This window comes from Globicephala melas, chromosome X (genome assembly GCF_963455315.2).
Source record: "Globicephala melas chromosome X, mGloMel1.2, whole genome shotgun sequence".
Taxonomy (NCBI): domain Eukaryota; kingdom Metazoa; phylum Chordata; class Mammalia; order Artiodactyla; family Delphinidae; genus Globicephala; species Globicephala melas.
In genome coordinates this window covers 67592126-67609853 of record NC_083335.1, presented here as the reverse complement: position 1 = coordinate 67609853, position 17728 = coordinate 67592126, and positions in this window count along the sequence as shown.

The following is a 17728-nucleotide window of genomic DNA, read 5'->3' as shown; positions in this document are numbered from 1 at the left end:
AAGATTTCTGTGTGTTAATTTTGTATCCTGCAACTTTACCAAATTCATTGATTAGCTCTAGTAGTTTTCTGGTAGCATCTTTAGGATTCTCTATGTATAGTATCATGTCATCTGCAAACAGTGACAGTTTTAATTCTTCTTTTCTGATTTGGATTCCTTTAATTTCTTTTTCTTCTCTGATTGCTCTGGTTAAAACTTCCAAAACCATGTTGAATAATAGTGGTGAGAGTGGGCAACCTTGTGTTCTTCCTGATCTTAGTGGAAATGGTTTTAATTTTTCACCATTGAGAATGATGTTGGCTGGGGGTTTGTCATATATGGGCTTTATTATGTTCAGGCAAGTTCCCTCTATGCCTACTTTCTGGAGGGTTTTTTTTATCATAAATGGGTATTGAATTTTGTCGAAAGCTTTTTCTGCATCTATTGAGATGATCATATGATTTTTCTCCTTCAATTTGTTAATATGGTTTAATACATTGATTGATTTGCATATACTGAAGCATCCTTACACTTCTGGGATAAACCCCAGTTGATCATGGTGTGTGATCCTTTTAATGTGCTGTTGGATTCTGTTTGCCAGTATTTTGTTGAGGATTTTTTCATCTATCTTCCTGAGTTACATTGGCCTGTAGTTTTCTTTCTTTGTGACATCTTTGTCTGCTTTTGGTATCAGAGTGATGGTGGCCTCATAGAATGAGTTTTGGAGTGTTCCTCCCTCTGCTGTATTTTGGAAGAGTTTGAGAAGGATAGGTGTTAGCTCTTCTCTAGATGTTGGATAGAATTCGCCTGTGAAGCCATCTGGTCCTGGCCTTTTGTTTGTTGGAAGATTTTTAATCACAGTCTCAATTTCAGTGCTTGTGATTGGTCTGTTTATTTTTTTCTATTTCTTCCTGGTTCAGTCTCGGAAGGTGTGCTTTTGTTAGAATTTGTCCATTTCTTCCAGGTTGTCCATTTTATTTGCATACAGTTGCTTGTAGTAATCTCTCATGGACCTTTGTATTTCTGCAGTGTCAGTTTTTACTTCTCCTTTTTCATTTCTAATTCTACTGATTTGAGTCTTCTCCCTTTTTTTCTTGATGAGTCTGGCTAATGGTTTATCAATTTTGTTTATCTTCTCAAAGAACCAGCTTTTAGTTTTATTGATCTTTGCTATCACTTCCTTCATTTCTTTTTCATTTATTTCTGATCTGATCTTTATGATTTCTTTATTTCTGCTAACTTTGGGAGATTTTTATTCTTCTTTCTCTAACTGCTTTAGGTGTAAGGTTAAATTGTTTATTTGAGATGTTTCTTGTTTCTTGAGGTAGGATTGTATTGTTTTAAACTTCCCTCTTAGAACTGCCTTTGCTGCATCCCATAGGTTTTGGGTCTTCGTGTCTCCATTGTCATTTGTTTCTAGGTATTTTTTTATTTCCTCTTTGATATCTTCAGTGCTCTCTTTGTTATTTAGTTGTGTATTGTTTAGCCTCCATGTGTTTGTATTTTTTACGGATTTTTGCCTGTAATTGATATCTAGTCTCATAGTGTTGTGGTTGGAAAAGATACTTGATACGATTTCAATTTTCTTAAGTTTACCAGGGCTTGACTTGTGACCCAAGATATCATCTATCCTGGAGAATGTTCCATGAGCATTGACAAGAAAGTGTATTCTGTTGTTTTTGGATGGAATGTCCTATAAATATCAAGCCCGTCTCGTTTAATGTATCATTTAAAGCTTGTGTTTCCTTATTTATTTTCATTTCGGATGATCTGTCCTTTGGTGAAAGTGGGGTGTTAAATTCCCCCACTATTATTGTGTTACTGTCCATTTCCCCTTTCATGGCTGTTAGCATTTGCCTTATGTATTGAGGTGCTCCTATGTTGGGTGCATAAATATTTACAATTGTTATATCTTCTTCTTGGATTGATCCCTTGGTCATTATGTAGCGTCCTTCTTTGTCTCTTGTAATAGTCTTTGTTTTAAAGTCTATTTTGTCTGTTATGAGAATTGTTACTCCAGCTTTCTTTTGATTTCCCGTTGCATGGAATATCTTTTTCCATCCTCTCACTTTCAGTCTGTATGTGTCCCTAGATCTGAAGTAGGTTTGTTGTAGACAGCATATATACGGGTCTTGTTTTTGTATCCATTCATCCAGTCTATGTCTTTTGGTTGGAGCATTTAATCCAGTTACATTTAAGGTAATTATCAATATGTATGTTCCTGTTTCCATTTTCTTAATTGTTTTGGGTTTTTTATTGTAGGTCTTTTCCTTCTCTTGTGTTTCTTGCCTGGAGAACTTCTTTTAGCATTTGTTGTAGAGCTGGATTTTTGGTGCTGAATTCTCTTAGCTTTTGTTTGTCTGTAAAGGTTTTAATTTCTCCGTCAAATCTCAATAAAATCCTTGCTGGGTAGAGTAATCTTGGTTGTAGGTTTTTCCCTTTCATCACTTTAAATATGTCCTGCCATCCCTTCTGGCTTGCAGAGTTTCTGCTGAAAGATCCACTGTTAACCTTATGGAGATCCCTTTGTATGTTATTTTTTTTTCTCTTGCTGCTTTTAATATTTTTTCTTTGTATTTAATTTTTGATAGTTTGATCAATATGTGTCTTGGCATGTTTCTCCTTGGATTTTTCCTGTGTTGGACTGTCTGTGCTTCCTGAACTTGATTGACTATATCCTTTCCCATATTAGAGAAGTTTTCAACTATAATCCCTTCAAATATTTTCTCAGTCCCTTTTTTTTTTCTCTTCTTCTCTGGGGCCCCTATACTTCGAATGTTGGTGCGTTTAATGTTGTCCCAGAAATCTCTGAGACTGTCCTCAATTCTTTTCATTCTTTTTTCTTTATTTTGCCCTGTGGTAATTATTTCCACTATTTTATCTTCCAGGTCATTTCTCCGTTCTTCTGCCTCAGTTATTCTGCTCTTGTTTCCTTCCAGAGAGTTTTTAGTTTCATTTATTGTGTTGTTCATCATTGTTTGTTTGCTCTTTAGTTCTTCTAGTTCCTTGTTAAACGTTTCTTGTATTTTCTCCATTCTATTTCCAAGATTTTGTATCATCTTTACTTTCATTACTCTGAAGTATTTTTCAGGTAGACTTCCTATTTCTTCTTCAGTTTTTTGGTCAGGTGGGTTTTTACCTTGCTCCTTCATCTGCTGTGTTTTTCTTTGTCTTCTCATTTTGCTTAACTTACTGTGTTTGTGGTCTCCTTTTTGCAGGCTGTGGGTTCATAGTTCCCGTTGTTTTTGGTTTCTGACCCCAGTGGGTAAGTTTGGTTCGGTGGGTTGTGTAGTTTTGCTGGTGGAGGGGACTGGTGCCTGTGTTCTGGTGGCTGAGGCTGGGTCTTGTTTTTCTGGTGGGCAGGACTGCATCCATTGGTGTGTTTTGGGGTGTCTGTGACCTTATTATGATTTTAGGCAGCCTCTCTGCTAATGGGTTGGGTTGTGTTCCTGTCTTGCTAGTTGTTTGACATAGGGTTTCCAGCACCATAGCTTGCTGGTCGTTGAGTGTAGCTTGGTCTTAGTGTTGAGATGGAGATCTCTGGGAGACTTTTCGCTGTTTTATATTTCATGGGGCCGGGAGGTCTGTTGGACCAATGTCCTGAACTTGGCCCTCTACCTCAGAGGCTCAGGTCTGACACCCGGCTGGAGCACCAAGACCCTGTCAGCCACACAGCTCAGAAGAAAAGGGAGGGAAAAAAAGAAATAAATAAATAAAATAAAATAAAATAAATAAAAAGTTATTAAAATAAAAAATTTTTAAATTACAAAAATTAAAAGTAATTAAAAGAAAGAAAGAAAGAAGAGAGCAGCCACACCAAAAAACTAATCCACCAATGATAACAAGCACTGAAAACTATACTAAAAAAAAGAAAAAAGGACAGACAGAACCCTAGGACCAATGGCAAAAGCAAAGCTATACAGAGAAAATCACTCAAGGAAGTGTACACATATACACTCACAAAAAGATAAAAAGGAAAACTTATACACACACACACACACACACACACACACACACATTTAAAGGAAGAGGGCAACGAAATCAGTAAACAAATCTACCAATGATAATAAGCTCTACGTACTAAACTAAGATTAACATAAAACCAGAAACAAATTAGATGCAGAATGCAAACCCCAAGTCTACAATTGCTCCCAAAGTCCACCGCCTCAATTTGGAATGATTTGTTGTCTCTTCAGGTATTCCACAGATGCAGGGTACATCAAGTTGATTGTGGAGACTTAATCCACTGTTCCTGAGGCTGCACAGAGAGATTTCCCTTTCTCTTCTTTGTTCGTGCAGCTCCTGGGGTTCAGCTTTGGATTTGGCCCCGCCTCTACGTGTAGGTCACCTGAGGGCGTCTTTTCCCTACCCAGACAGGACGGGGTTACAGTAGCAGCTGATTCGGTTGCTTTGGCTCACTCAGGCCTGGGGGAGGGAGGGGTACGGGATGCGGGGCAAGCCTGCGGTGACAGGCTGGCATGACATTGCAATAGCCTGAGGTGTGCCATGTGTTCTCCTAGGGAAGTTTTCCCTGGATCACGGGACCCTGGTGGTGGCAGGCTGCACAGGCTCCCCAGAGGGGAGGTGTGGGTAGTGGCCTGTGCTTGCACACAGGATTCTTGGTAGCTGCAGCATCAGAGTTAGTGTTTCATGCCTGTCTCTGGTGTCCGCACTGATAGCCATGGCTCACACCCATGTCTGAAGCTCATTTAGGCGGTGCACTGAATCCCCGCTCCTCGCGCACCTTGAAATAATGGTCTCTTGCCTCTTAGGCAGTTCCAGACATTTTCCTGGACTCCCTCCCAGCTAGCTGTGGCACACTAGCCCCCTTCAGGCTGTGTTTATGCAGCCAACCCCAGTCCTCTCCCTGGGATCTGACCTCCGAAGCCTGAGCCTCAGTTCCCAGTCCCCACCCACCCTGGTGGGTGAGCAGACAAGCCTCTCAGGCTGGTCAGTGTTGGTCTGCACCAATCCTCTGTGTGGAATCTCTCTACTTTGCCCTCTGCACCCCTGTTGCTGCACTCTCCTCCATGGCTCTGAAGTTTCCCCCCCTCTCATCATCCCCCTCGTCTCCGCTGGCGAAGGGGCTTCCTAGTGTGTGGAAACTTCTCCTCTTTCACAGCTCCCTCCCAGAGGTGCAGGTCCTGTCCCTATTCTTTTGTCTCTGTTTTTTCTTTTTTCTTTTGCCCAACCCAGGTACATGTGGAGTTACTTGCCTTTGGGGAAGTCTGAGGTCTTCTGCCAGCACTCAGTACGTGTTCTGTAGGAGTTGTTCCACATGTAGATGTATTTTTGATGTATTTGTGGGGAGGGTGGTGATCTCCACTTCTTACTCCTCCACCATCTTGAAGGTCCCCACTGTTTCAGCACTTTGAATATGCCATCCCACTTCTTTCTGGCCTCCACTGTTTCTTTTTCTTTTTTTTTTCTTTTCTTTTTTTTTTGGCTGCATTGGGTCTTCGTTGCTGCACACGGACTTTCTCTAGCTGTGTTGAGCAGGGTCTACTCTTCATTGTGGTGCAGTGGCTTCTCTTGTCGTGGAGCACGGGCTCTAGGCATGCAGGCTTCAGTAGTTGTGGCATGTGGGCTCAGTAGTTGTGGCACACGGGTTTAGTTGTTCCATGGCATGTGGGATCTTCCTGGACCAGGGATCAAACCCTTGTCCCCTGTATTGGCAGGTGGATTCTTAACCACTGCTCCCCCTCCATTGTTTCTGATGAGAAGTTAACTGTTACGCTTATTAGTGTTTCCTTGTGTCTGATAGTTTTCTCTTTCTGCATTCCAGATTTTCTGTCTTTCAACATTTCAACAACTATGATGTGTCTGGCTATGGATCTATTTGTCTTTATCCCACTTGGAGTTCACTGAGCCTCTGAATGTGTATATAAATATTTTTCATCAAATTTAGATTTTTTTCAGCCAGTATGTCCTTGAATATTTTGTCTGTTCCTTTCTTTGTCACCTCTCCTTCTGGTACTCCCATTATATATATGTTGGTGCGCTTAATGGTATCCTGCATTTCTCTGAGGCTCTGTTCATTTTTCTTCTTCCCCTCCTTTTATTTCCCCTCTCCATCCTCCTTATTCTTTTTGTTGTTTTTCAGATAGCAAAATCTCTATTGATCTATCTTTATAATTGGATGTGTGTGTATGGCTTGGAGACTGCTTTGACAGTTCAGGGAGTTTACAGTTTTGCCTCACATTCAACCAGGAAGTAGTAACTTAAAATTTCTCTCTCCAGTCGTTCCTGAGAGGGCACAGTCTTCCAGACCACTAGGGATAGTTGTGATTTAATTTTAAGTATGACTTCTTGCTCAGTCAGTGCCTGGTCAAAGGTTGTACATAAGTTCCTTGAGCCAATAAGACTTCTACCCTTTGCTGCTTTATCTGTGTGTGGCTTGGGGAGTGTTTTCAAGTCTGTCCCATGTCCTTCTCTGATTGCTTCTGCAGTAGGTGCAGCCTAGTGCATGTGTACAGCCTTCCAGATCCATAAAGATGAGTATTATCGCGTGAGGGTATCTTCTTGGCTGTTTTTTCCCCTGGTAACCTTTTGGCTGGCATGCCATTTTTCTTGTTGCTACTAGTTTCATCAAGCTACCAGCCCCCTCTTAACTTTTTGTCACCAAAATTTCCATTGTTTTTGACAGTGCCCTTAGGCATGAACTCCTCCATGCTCTGTTCTAAATAGTCCCCTTAGGGTAGAGCTGTGCTGTTGCGCTCTCCATCTTTATGGTCTGCCTACAACCCTGGGTGGAAACTCTGGGCCACTGCACAGAGGCTGGGAGTGGGGACTGTGCCCCCCTCCCCTGATGTGATACTCCCTGCTCTGTGAACTGGTGCTGGGGAGGAGATGGTAGCCCCTGGTCTTAGCTTGCCTCTCCTAGTGTGGATCCTCCAACCTATGAGCAAGCTGAGGTGAGATGATTGAGGGCCCAATATTCTTGGACTTCTGAGCCTGAGGTAGAGCTTCTTCCACCCTATGAGTTGGGGCCGGGTGGGAGAGGGCAGCCCAGTCCTCTTGGCCATCCAGAATAGAGCTTTTGCAATACTGAGCTAGGGGAGACAAGAGATGTTCCTGGGGTGAAACTATAGCCCCTAGACTAGGAGCCGGGAGGAAAGGGAACCCTGTTTTCTTGGCCACACTTGTCGAGAACAGTGTTTCTGTAAGATGGAGCTGGCGGGGGTGGGGGTGGGGTATGGAATTGGAACACGTCATGACTCAAATGCCACAGACTCTCACTGTTCTTACCAAGATTTAGTAAATTTTCTTGAATAAATGTTTCTCTACTTGCAGTATGCCCTGAGGGCAAATCTCCAGAGACTTTATATGGTTGTTTTTAAAAATAATTTTCACCAGTGAAATGGTTGTTTCACAGGGGAGTCACACCAGCTTCCCATAGAGCCATTCTGGAAGTCCCACATCCCTACTTAACATTTTTCCAGTGGAAAAAAAATTGGTGGGGGCTCCTTCTCCGCTAGAACTCAATTAGCTCAAACCCAAGATTTTATTCAGAGGGAAAGAAAGCATACGAAAAGTGAAATGGGGTTACAATGTAAGACATTTCAAAAATAAACCAAATAAATAGTTTGAGGTTTATCACCTAAGTGCTGATGTTTTGCAGAGTAGCTGTCCTACAGAATCAGGCATTAATCAGAGGGGGAAACAGCAGTATATGTGTACAGCATTCTGATCCCTGGAGCAGCAGAAATAATCTCATCCCTGGGAAATACTTATGGTTATATAGGGCCTGCTCTGCTGCTGATACAGCTATGGTTTGGAAATTTCATTGTAATTTTTTTTTTTTTCCCGTACGCAGACCTCCCACTGCTGTGGCCTCTCCCGTTGCGGAGCACAGGCTCCGGACACGCAGGCTCAGCAGCCATGGCCCATGGGCCCAGCCGCTCCGCGGCACGTGGGATCCTCCCGGACCGGGGCACGAACCTGCGTCCCCTGTATCGGCAGGCGGACTCTCAACCACTGCGCCACCAGGGAAACACCCATCGTAATTTTTTACTGGAAAATCTATCTTGGCTAAATGTTTGCAAGAGGACAAAATAGCTCGTCATTTGGTCTCTAGAAACATACAGCCTTGGTCCAAAAATGTACAAAAGCAGATTGTGACAGTGCTGTGACTTTTAACTGCTTTCATGACCCCTTCCACACCGACCATTTGGGAAAGATCATTTCCCTTCTCTCTCTGACTTGCTTTCTCCTTTTGAGGCATAGAATTCTGAATACCAGCCAGGCTGGGAAACTCTTACCTCAATGGAAAGTGCAGTAAGGCTGTGCCACTAAGAAAGATGTCTTCTTCTAAATTGACACCCTCTCTCCAGTTGTTTCTCTTGTTGGCCTACTCATCCTGACCACTTTATCAAGGGAATGGTGAGTTTCAAAGAAGTGCAGGACCCCAAAGAGAAGAGGTAGCCATAGCAGCTTTTACTTCTCTTCCTCCTTATTCAGCCTGTGTGTGTCTTGATTCTGGGCAGCCACTGCTCCTTTGTTCCCAAATCTGGCAACCTCAAACCCTGGATGCAGTGTCACATGGCTGGAGGTGCAGATACCAACATATCTGTTCCCTGGGGACACTCCTCCATTTGCCTTTTGCAAAGGGAGTTCAGGCACACTGAGGAATTGACTGCTTTGAGACCATGGCCATGGCAGCACACTGGCCTCTCCGTTTCCTATCCTTCTGAACTCCTCTAATTTACTCTTTTCATCATTCATGGATGTATTTTTATTTTTATCAAGATATCTCACTCTTTAATTCTCTGTTCTGAGCACAACCTCCCTCCTCCCACAGCTTCCCAGCACATCTGCAGGATGGCCTCTAAGCTTTTGCCAGAACCTTTGGATTTTAGACATTGCCTCCCCCACTCCTGCCTTTCTTTCTCTCTCTCTCTGTCTTCCCCCCTCTCCATCAGTAAATGCCTCCAATTTCTTCTTTAAAAAGCCTGGACCCCATGATGTCCTCACCCCCCCTTGACCTTTGTCCCTTCCTGTCATGCCAGTTGTCATCTCAAAGCCTACTCCCTGCCCCCCTTCCCCTAGCTGCTTTATCTCCTCCTTCTCTTGGCACTGAATTTTCTTTATTTACAGAGACAGTGTTTCTCTCCTCTCCTAAACGAGCCCCTCCCCACCAAATTCATTCCCCCCAGCATCTGGGTTTGCAGTCTAACAAAATTCAGGGCTTAGGGGCTCCAGGGCCCCCGTTGGCCAGCCAGGTAAGGTGGAGAAGCAGGGCCCAGAGGGCCTTGGGGCATGGTTCTCTGTCTCAAGAGGGAAGCTACTGCTGGGCCCCAGGCCACTGGTGCCCTGTGGGAGTGCCAGCCCAGTGCTGCCAAATCCTCTGGTTCATTAAGAGAAGACTAAAATCCAGATATTAAACTGTCCTGTTTAAAGCTGTTGACAATTATTCTTAATTTTTAAGAACATGGGGGGACAAGCCTCTTCCTGCCCCTCCCACTTCTGGGCTAGATTAACCACCCCCCCACCTCCCACATTAACTCATTTGCCCAGTTCTAGAAGACTATTTTCAGCGTCTGTGCTACTGCCTCCATTTCACTTGTATCCTCCCTTGGATGACTATAATGACCTCCTAAATGGTTTCTGTTTTCTGCCCTCCCCTCCAGTCTACTGTGTACAACCCTGATTGATTGAGTTACCTCAAAATAACAGAGCCTCCTAGGGCTCCGGGATCCAGCTGTATAGATTTAGTCCCAGGCCTGCCATTTATAAGCTATGCGAGATCTTGGGCAAGTGAGTCCATCTTTCTGAGTCTTTGTTTCCACACCTGCAAAATATGCAAAATAGTAGTACCTACTCATAGTCCTGTTGTGAGGATTTAGTGAAGAATCATGCCTAACCTGGAATAAGTACTCGACAAACGTTCATCGTGATTGCATCATTCCTTGTATGAAGACCTTCAAAGGCTCCATTGCCTCTCAAATATAGTTTAACCCATTTGTCTGAGGCATTCAAGAGTCTTGCTCTGGTCTCAGTCCTCCTTACCTTCTCTATACAATACTTCAGTCACATTGGACTTCTTGTCATGCCCTAAATATGCTTTCCTGTCTTATTCCGTTTCCTCTCTCCCCTGCCCCCAAGTGCCTGGGACAGTGCAGGAACTCAGTATATGTATGACGTTGGAGGAGGAGGGAGGTGGGGTTGGGGGCTAAAATAGCTGCTATGATTATCCTTATATCATAGAGGAACAGACCGAGGCAAAGCAACCTGCCCAAGGCCTCCCAGCCTGGAAGCAGAGAAAGCAGGATTTGAATCCAGATCTGTCTACCCTAAAGCCTGTTGTCTTTCTAATATATTACAGAAGCAGGAGCAGGAAGATAAGGGAGACACTTGAGATACACTTTTCCTTCTGGAAAATCATAGGGCATTGTTTTTTCTCTATGATAAACCAGTAGAAAAGAGTAGTACAACTGTGTGACAGTGGTATCTGGGTGGCTTGGGCCAGGATATGTTGGTGCTTATGAAAACTTCTAAACTGCTGAAGTCAACACAAGGAACTTTTAAAAGTAGGCTTAAAACAAGTTGCAAAACAAAAAAGGGATTGAGGACAGCAGGATAACGTTATAGTCTGGCTTCTTTGGTAACAGCCTCCCTTATAGACTTTGGCAAGATTGGTTTAGCATAACAGGTGCCCCAGATGGAAGGATGGACTTCCCAGATATAAATCTCAGTTTTGCCACTTATAATCTGTGTAACCTTGAAAAAGCTGTGTCTCATCTTCTCATCTGTAAAATGGGGGACAATAATAGTACCTACTTCAAAGGATTATTGTGATTATTAAATTTAACAGTTCATGAAAGCTCTCAGAACATTGTCTTATACACAGTAAGTTCTTTTATAAACCTTAACTAATGTTTGTCCTCCCAGAATATGTGTCCCATACTAGGTGAAATTGGAAACTTTTGGATTAATGGATCTCTCTTTCTTGACCTTTTCCAATGAGGTAAAACCACAGTCCTAATTGTGGCACCATTTTTTATTGGTAAACCTTTAAAAACTTTTCAAAGTGCTCCAGACACCTCACTAGGAGGATAGTGGAAAATTTCTGAAATCATAATATAACTTTCTAGAAGAAGGTGACTGTGCTTTTTTCTCCCACCTCCCTTATTTACATTCCACTTGTACTTATACAGCCTAATAGCATAACTGCACAGACTCTGGAGCCAGGTGGCCTAAATTCAGATTCCACCTTTGCTACTTACTCTCTGTGTGACCATGGGCAAGTTACCTAACCTCTTTTTGCCTCAGTTTTCTCGTGTGTAAAATAGACATAATGACAGTATCTCTATTATGAGGTTCTCATGTGGATGAGATGAGTTAATACATGTAAAGCAGTTAGCATGGTACCTGGCACATAAGAAGCCTTAATTTAAGCTGCTATTATTATTATTACTATTAGAAAATAAACTAAGAAGTCATTAGACATCTCTTAAACTTTTCTTTTAGGTTTTCCCTTACTAGCCAATTCTCAGGTGTCCATGCATTCTCAGGCCCTGATTACAGTGCTCTCCTTTACATGGGAATCTTGGTCAGATCCCTCCCTTGGCCCTGCCAGCCCCTGCCCTTGGGTACTTTATACTCAATCCCATCTATGGGGCCCTCATTTGGTGCCAGGACTTTGCTCAGAACAGCTTCTCAGGTAATCCTCATGTATTTCCAGGCCCAACAAACTACTATAGGTCTTTAACCTCACTCTGCATGGGACTAGAAGAAAGAGATTCCAAGCTAGAGATTTTACTCAGTCATGGAAGAGTGAAATGGCACACCTACATCAGACCAGAAGCTTTTGGTGCATTCAGTACTTAATGCCGAAGTTACTGCTCATTTTTCTGCTAAGTTGCTCCTGGTCCAGGCATCGTTTAGCCTATCCCGGGATCACTTCCTGTGCAACATCAGCTGTTGTCAACAACCTGTCCTTATCGAGTCATTCAACCAGCATATCTCAAGCACTATTACCATGCTTACTTCTGCAGCCTGGTGCAGCACTTTGAATCTAGGCTTTGGAGGCAGACAGGCCTGATGCAAATCCTGGCCCTGCCTCTTGCCAATTGTGGAAAGAGGGACAACTTTGATCAAATGTAAGATGAGAATAGTACAAAGGTCTACGTTGAAGAGTTGCTGTAAAAATAAGGGATAGCATATGTGAGTATCTAGTAGAGACCTAATCAGTGACATTGGTAATTATTATGAGTCATGATTTTGCCTAGACCCAGTTCTCAGTTAAGGTGCTGCCCTTGGAAATAAAAAGGAATGAGAGTCCTCATGCAAAAGCAAGTGAAATTGGACCCCTAACCTCACACCATATACAAAAATTAACTCAAAATGGATCAAAGACCTAAATGTAAGAGCTAAAACTCTTAGAAGAAAGTATAGGTGTGAATCTTCATGACCTTGGATTAAGCAGTGGTTGCTTAGATATGGTACCAAAGGCACAAGTGACAAAAAAAATAGATAAATTGAACTTAATCGAAAGTGAAAAACTTTTTCATTTCAAAGGACACCATCAAGAAAGTGAAGAGACAACCCACAGAATGAGAGAAAATTTTTGTAAATCATGTATCTGATAAGGAACTTGTATACAGAATATATAAAGAATTCTTAACTCAATTTCAAAAGGACAAATAACCCAATTTAAAAATAGACAAAGGATCTGAATAAACAGCTTTCCAAAGAAGATATACAAATGCCCAACAAGCATATGAAAAGATACTCAGCGTTATCAGTCATGAGGGAAATGCAAATTGAGACCACAAGATGCCACTTCACACCTAATAGGATAGCTATAATCAAAAATATGGAAAATAGCAAGTGTTTGCAAGGATGTGGAGCAACTGGAACCCTCATGCACTACTAGTGGAATGTAAAATGGCACAGCCACTTTGGAAAACAGTCTGGCAGTTCCTCAGTAGGTTAAATATATTACCCAGGTTACCATATGACCCAGCAATTCCACTTCTAGGTTTATACCCAAGAGAAATGGAAACACATGTCCACACAAAAGCTTGTACAAAGTTCATGGGAGCATTATTCATAATAGCCAACAGATGGAAACAACTCAGTGTTCTTCAGTGTGTGAGTGAATAAACAAATGTATATCCAGATCCATACGGTGGAATATTATTCAGCCATCGAAAGGAATGAAGATTTATACATGCTACAACATGGATGAACCTTGCAAACAGTATTCTGAGTGAAAGAAGCAAGATACAAAATCCTACATATTGTATGATTATGTAGGCAAATCCTATAGAGACAGAAAATAGATTAAGTGTTTGCTAGGGACTGTGGGGAAGGGGGAATAGGGAATTAATGGGTATGGGGTTTCTTTCGGGGGATGATGAAAATGATCTAAAGTTGACTGTAGTGATGGATACACAACTCTGTGAATATACTAAAAGCCATTGAATTGTCTACTTTAATTGTTTGAATTGCATGGTATATGAATTGTATCTCAATAAAACTGGTAAATGAAAAAATGGAAGGAGAAACGAACTACCCAGAGCCACCATGGCAGACTTGATAAAGGGAAAAGGGTTTATCAGAGATCATAGGAGGTGTTTCTGTGTGAGTGTGTATTCCCTGGCTGTGTGTGTGTGTGCATGTGCTCATATGTGTGTTTTAGGGTAGTCCGGTCCTGGCCTGGCCCCAGGCAAAACTGTCACACAGGCAAAATTTTCCCTCAGCACTTTTCTAATTCTCCCTCTGCCTGAAAGTGAAAAAGGTTTAATTTACTCTCCCTTGAAGTGGTCTTCGCATTCCTGCTGGGCATCAGTCAATTCTGGATGAATGAATTTTTAAGAAAAGAGCCTCAAGGCAGCTTCCAGGCAGAAGTTTCAGGCAGTGGGATGGAGAGTGGTGGGCTCCTTCTGGGCTGGAAGTTGGCATAGATCTTTCTCCTTGCAAGCAGGGCTATGGGTGGGTAGAGTTGCTCGCGTAGCCACATGTGCCATATCCTGGCACTTCGGGATGCTATCTATGGTCAGCTAGTGTGAACTGATCATCAAATTGGGGATCCAGGGGCAGGACAGGTAGACCCTTCCCAGGGGAGAATGTGTTCTGTAAAGGACTTCTCAAGTTGGCCTGTGCCCCATGCCACTCTGACTGCCATCTCTGCTCTCCTGCAAGGGAGCTTCTTTGAGCAACTGGCCTAATCAAGTTTCTGCCCCCTTTTAAGGCTTTGGTCTACCTCAAATGAGGGACATGCACAACATGCAGGGAAGGGTGCTAAAGGTGAAGCATATGGCAGCTGTGATGCTGTGGGCCATCCGTTAAGGTGGTGGGCGTAGGTGCTGGTCCAGACTTTCCATCTTATTCCTGGTTGGGTTTTTGTAATCAAAGTGGAACACTCCCATGGAAAGAAACAACAGATCCCTGAAGGAACCCCACCCAGTCCCCTTTCTGGAAGGCAACCAACTTTTGTTCTTTTCTTCCTGTATTTACCCCTCATTTCTCTAAATAAAACACTTCTTTTATTCCTTCATTTACCAATTTTGGGAGATTATCTGTTGACTTCCTGCTAAGCTAGTTGAGGATTTATCACCATTATATGGCTATATCACCATTTTTATTCTTTTATTGGTTAATCTAGTAATTTATGCAGTATACTAACACTTTTATGTTTTTGTTCCATCAATTATCATCTGCACCTTTTGAATCTCCACTTGGTAAAATGAGATATTGGCACCCTTTCCCTTCTCCTCAGCTCTCCTCTCCACTGACCCGTCTCACTAGGTGGTATTTTGGTATAACACCTGGTCCTTATTTTTTAAGGACCTTGTCTTCAAAAGCAGAAGATATGGAAGATGAAATTAATTTGTATTGAGCATTTACTATGTACCAGGAACTGTGCATGCATCATCACATTTAATTCTCACAGTAACCCTGAAAGGGAGGTATCATAATAACAATTTTTTGCATGAAAAAAACTGACCAGACCATGCATCTGGAATGAGGCCAAGCTGAGATCTGAACCAAAGTTGGACTCCAAAGCCCCTACTCTTTCCAGAGCCCTATGCATCCTTCAGCTTCAGTTTCATCTGCAGCTTTTCAAGTCCCCTTTCTGTAGCCAAAACTTGGACTGGAAGTCTTCATCTATTTTTGGAACCCCACAGCGGTTCTGGCTTGTTCACTGATGCTGCACCCTCTTCCAGAGGGAAGAGGAAAGGGCAACTTGAGAGGGAACGGAAGGCAAATGAACATCCCTGTGGGGGGTGGGGGGTGAGTGGGTCATATGGTTCAGTCACATGCCTGGCAGGCCTCTCTCGACCTGGTAGCCCACACCTTTGGAAGCTAGTACAGAAGTTCCAGGTAGCCCCTGAGGTGACATGGGGAAATATTTTACAACATCATCAGGGCTCTCCCAGCCAGCAGGCTGCCTTTGATATAAGAAGCAAATACAGAATTTTGAAGGTTGTAGCTGACTTAGACCACTGCTCTGGGGTTGCAGTCATAGACACATGTGGGAAATTCCCAAATTGACTTTCCCACAGAGCTGTTTTGGAGTGGGGGACAGAAAGAGGCCGGGGGTGGAGAATGTATTTTAGTTATTTATTTGATTAGTATTTGTTAAATCGTTGGACCATTTCACCCAGAAGCACCGAGTGGGATTTCCCCAGGGGTCACTTCCGGGCACATGGAAGAGTCGAGAGGTCAAGAGGCCCTGGCTCAATTTTCCATACTGAGGAAGGAGAGGCTCCAATAATGTAAAACAGATAATACCAGATTCTTCCTATTGGTCTTGAGGCTGCTGTCACAGAGAAACATTTGGGAATCCTCACCCACCCACTCTCCCCCTACCCGATTCCCGGGTTTCTTCCTGTCTGTTGGCATTCCAGCAATCCACCCCATCTTGGAGTCATCTTGATTCTTCCCTATTCTCGCCTTTTGCCAACCCATCTCCTTCACCCCAGCTCCCCCCACCCCACACACACACTCTTGCCTCTGGAAGCCCCACCCTGTTGATTTGCAGTGTCTTACACATTCATCCTTTCCCCTGTCTTCTTAGTGACCCTCAATCTCATTACCTTAGACATAGACTCTTGGTTTCTTCAGCCACTCTGTGTGTCTCCAATTACACCTCCCACCCCACTGGCCTGGCCCCAGTCCATCTTGTTACCATTGATGGATGAATCTTCCTATAGAACAGCTTTCTGAGACCTGCTCAGACTTTCCCAAGGCTTCTCTGCTGGTTCCAGCATAAAATCCAAATGCCTCGGCTTGACATTCAAGGTCCCATGCTCTCTGCTGTCAATCTCAATTTCCGGTCTTAGTTCTTGACACTTCCCTACTGGACTGAGACTGTCTTGAAGATAGAGAGCATGTGTGGTTCACTTCTGGGACCCTGATGGCACAGGAGGAAGCCTAGGACCTCGTGGTGATCAGGACTTGTTTGCTGAAGGAATGAATGTGATAAAGACTCATTTTGCCAAATAGCTGTTCAGGGACCTCTGTCACTGACTAGTTGCATGACCTTGAATAAGTCCTTTCCTCTCTCTGGGCTTCCTGTCTCCAGCAGCACTCCCAAACTTACAGGTCTTTGGCCCTAAGGGCCTGCAGGCCCGCTTTGCTGGTTGGCACATTAAAATGAATTTAAATGCCTTTTTGTAAGGCAACTGGGCTCCAGTTCCACACCCCCTCCCTCATTTTCTTACACCTCCCCTCCTCGCTCATTTTCATTAGCTGCTTGGTGCCTAAAGGCATTTACATTTGTGACCCTTGGATGAGGTGGTGTTTATGCACCTTTCAACTCTGGCAAGGCCAGGATTCTGCTTGACCTGCTTTGAAATGAAAATTGCAAGTGCTTTGCTTAAGTGGTTTCTAATGTCATCTCATACACAGCAGCCAGGCCTGACTGGCTCTGCCCTCCCAAAACAGGCCACCAAAGAACAATGGTGTGTGCCCTTAGTATTCTGATTTTGGCAGTCAGCTGCAGGGGGAGATGTTATTCCATCGAAAGTGATTGTCTTCACATAACCCAGCACCAGTGGGGCCCATTTACAATCTAGAAAGGACCAAGCACAGCAAGCTCATTGGCAGCCAGCTGGGCATACATACACAGGGGGCATCGGTTGCAGGCACAAAGTATGAATTTAGCTTAAGTTGCCTGGCAGGATCCTTTCCAGGACAAAGTGCTGAATGTGGAGTGTGTGCTAGCAAGCCAGGCTCTCGATCTCCGCCTGGCTCTCGGTGGCCTGGTCCACATTGAGACTCCACAGAGAAGTGCAGGGTGGGCAAGGAAGGTCAGGGACAGCATTCTCACCACTGGGCTCCTTTGCATTAGCTGGTCCCTAGGGCCACATAGCTGCAAACCTGCCTGGCCACAGGCTGGCAAGGCTCGGCTCACCAGGGGGATGCCAGACCAACATAGCGGCTGCTGGAAGACACTCGCTCAGCCCAGACAGCAGCTGAGCCCCACATGTTTGGGCAGCACCTGGGTGAAAGGTACTGGGAGCTGGGCAAAGGGCTGGTGCAGGTATATGTGTCCATCACTGGGCACAATCACTGAGTAAAAGTGGAACCTCTGATGGCCCACTGACTTGGGGTATGTATAGCCCGGCTGCCCCCGAACTCAATGTGGAAGGCATAGAGGGGTTATTCAGTCAGGGGACACACATGGTGAAGTCACACTGTATGTAGCAGTTATAGGCATTTCTGATGAGGACAGGGAGGATGAGAAAGGCAGAGGGGAGAAGACAGACAGTGCTTCTGACTAAGCTGTTTCATGTGT